The 2592-nt window shown below is 48.7% G+C and overlaps 1 pseudogene; it reads right to left on the bottom strand.

Annotated features, from left to right (window-relative positions):
- Positions 1 to 1393: 1393 nt before the first annotated feature.
- LOC110295171 lies at positions 1394 to 1840 on the bottom strand (annotated as a pseudogene).
- Between the last annotated feature and the right edge of the window lie 752 nt (positions 1841 to 2592).

The raw sequence follows: 2592 nt of genomic DNA, 5'->3' as shown, positions 1-2592 counted from the left end.
GTGATCCATCCAATAGCTGACTGTGAGCATCCACTTCTGTGTTTGCTAGGCCCCGGTACTATTTATTTTTTTATTACAATTTTTTTTTCATAAAATATACTTGGATCTGTTTCTTACCTCTGCAGCTTAGAAAGTGTTTCTGTTTCTGGTCTGCACGCATCCCCAGATGTGTGCCTATCACCGAATCATCTGTGAGGCTTCTCTGGGGCCCCTCAGATAGTCTTCATGGAGTAGCTAATCTGAGGTAGGGGGTGGGAATCTGCATAATGTCTGAAGTCTCTGGTGATGTTAGATCCACTCTGCCCAGGATGTGCTTTGACTACCAGTATTTCTGAGTGACGATTCGTTTTCTCATGGTGAGTAAAGACACCACCATGAGAAAGCTCTTCTTCCTGTCTCATGTCTAAGTAGACGCAACAGCAACACTTCTCAGCCACTCCTGAAGATTTGTAATCTTTCCACCCGTGGGTTTCCTAGGGATCCTTGGAGCTGTAATTCATTTCCTCCTTTGCAGATAAGCATCAAATTTGGGGGAAAATGTTGTAGGTTGCCGAATTTACCATTTTGAACCAACACAATGTAACTGGAGCACACAGCTTCATATCTTTCTTTTGCTGACTTAGCCAGGAAATATTCCTTTTCTGTGAGAAGGGGTTGCCATCATGTTGCCTAACATGGCTTGGAACTCCTGGCTTAAGCTATCCTCCTGCCTCAGCCTTCTGAGTAGCTGGGACTGCAGCCCACACCATGGTGCCAACCTTGAGATGTCTTAGTATTTCTATTGCTGTGATAAAACGCCCTGACCAACTGCAGCTTGGGTTGATTTGACTTGCATATCCTGGGTCACATCCATTGAGGGACACCAAGGAAGGAACTTAAACAGGGGTAAGAACCTGGAGGCAGGCACTGATGCAGAGGCCATGGAGGGCTGCTGCTTACTGGCTTGCCCCTCATGGCTTGCTCAGTCTGCTTTCTTATAAAACCCGGGACCACCAGCCTAGAACTGGCACTGCACACAGTGACCTAGGCGTTCTCACATCAACCATCAGTGATGAAGATGTACCAAGGGCTTGTCTACCTTGTCGACCTATCGGAGACGTTTTCTCAAGTGAAGATCTCTCTTCTAAAACGGTGTTAGCTTGCATCAAGCCGCCGTATAATTAGTCAGCATAGGGAAGAACCTTTACTGAGCACTTAGCCTGTGCAAAACAGAGTTCACTGGTGAGACGGGAGAACCACGGTCTATGGTGGGTTCATTGGGCAACTGAGCAGATAGGTAGACCCCAGGCAGTTACTATCACATGGCGAGTACCTTCACAGAAAGACGGACAGGAGGGTGGCATACGATTATCGGAACAGGCCCTGCTTGCGCATGGAGAGCGGAGAGCCCTACTTTTTTTTTTTTCCTGAAGGCAGTTGTGCAACTTTATTTGACATGAGCAGGTTAGTTCTCATCCACATTGACCGTCTGTAGCTTTTTGAACGTGGTAACAGGCACGTAAGTTACCAGCGTGTAGAGCTTGTTTGGGGAATCCTCATCCTCATTACGTTTTCTGGGCAAGCGCACTCGGATGCGATAGGGAGCCTTCCTTATTCCCTTGGTCCAGACGGCTTTATTGAGCCTGGTGTCAATGCGCACATCTGGTGTCCCCATTTCCTTCATGGCAAACTTCCGAATTTCTTTGAGTGCCCGAGGAGCACGCTTCTTGAAGCCCACTCCATGGATGCGCTTGTGAATGTTGATGGTGTATTCTCGGGTCACCACCTCGTTTATGGCAGAATGGCCCTTCTTCTTCTCGCCACCCTTCTTTGCGGGAGCCATTCTGCCGGGCCCATGTAGGAAAGGAAAGCGAGAGCCCTACTTTTAAGCCAAGTGCTAACTGCTAGCTTCTTTCTGTGGTGTGTGTGGCTGGCCCTTCCACATGAATGTCCTGTATTTCAGCTTTGTGCTGTGGGGTCAAATAAGTGAGACATTTGAACAAGAGAGCTGTGGAATGTTCCCTGGAGAAGGTGCTGTTGGAGCAGACCTCAGTGATACAGGAGACTTGGGCCTGGAGGCCAAGGGTGGGGAGTGGACATGCCCAGACACTGAGGAGCAATGTGTCAGCGGCCTAAAGGTAAAAGTCAGCCAGAAAGTTTAGATTCTTTCTGTCTCTAAAAATAGAATGTGAGCCGATCCAGGATTTTAGGGAGTGGAGGGAGGCAGCGCCAGCAGCACGGACATGTATGGTTGAGAGCGTGCTGAGGTTCAGAGCCTTCGGCTATTTGCTGTGGTGGGTGGGTGCCCCGCCCTTTTGCAATGGGCAAGGCTCATAACGGGACTGCTCTAACTCCACTTCCCTGCTTTCTGGTGATGGGTTATGTCTTAGTGTCCCCAAAGATGAGAAAGTGACAGATCCAAGTCCCCAAGGCTCAGAAGTTAAGCCCTGTGATGCTATCTTTTCTTCTTTCACCCTTCCCTAAAGATTCACAACAGGGCCCCGGAGAGATGCTCAGAGTTTACAAACACTTGTACTCTTGCAAAGGTCCTGGGTTCATTTCCAAACACCCATGTGGCAGCCCAAAATTGCCCTTAACTTCTGCTCTAGGGGA

Source organism: Mus caroli, chromosome 5 (genome assembly GCF_900094665.2).
Source record: "Mus caroli chromosome 5, CAROLI_EIJ_v1.1, whole genome shotgun sequence".
NCBI classification, from domain to species: Eukaryota; Metazoa; Chordata; class Mammalia; order Rodentia; family Muridae; genus Mus; species Mus caroli.
This window is presented reverse-complemented; position numbering and strand designations above follow the sequence as displayed.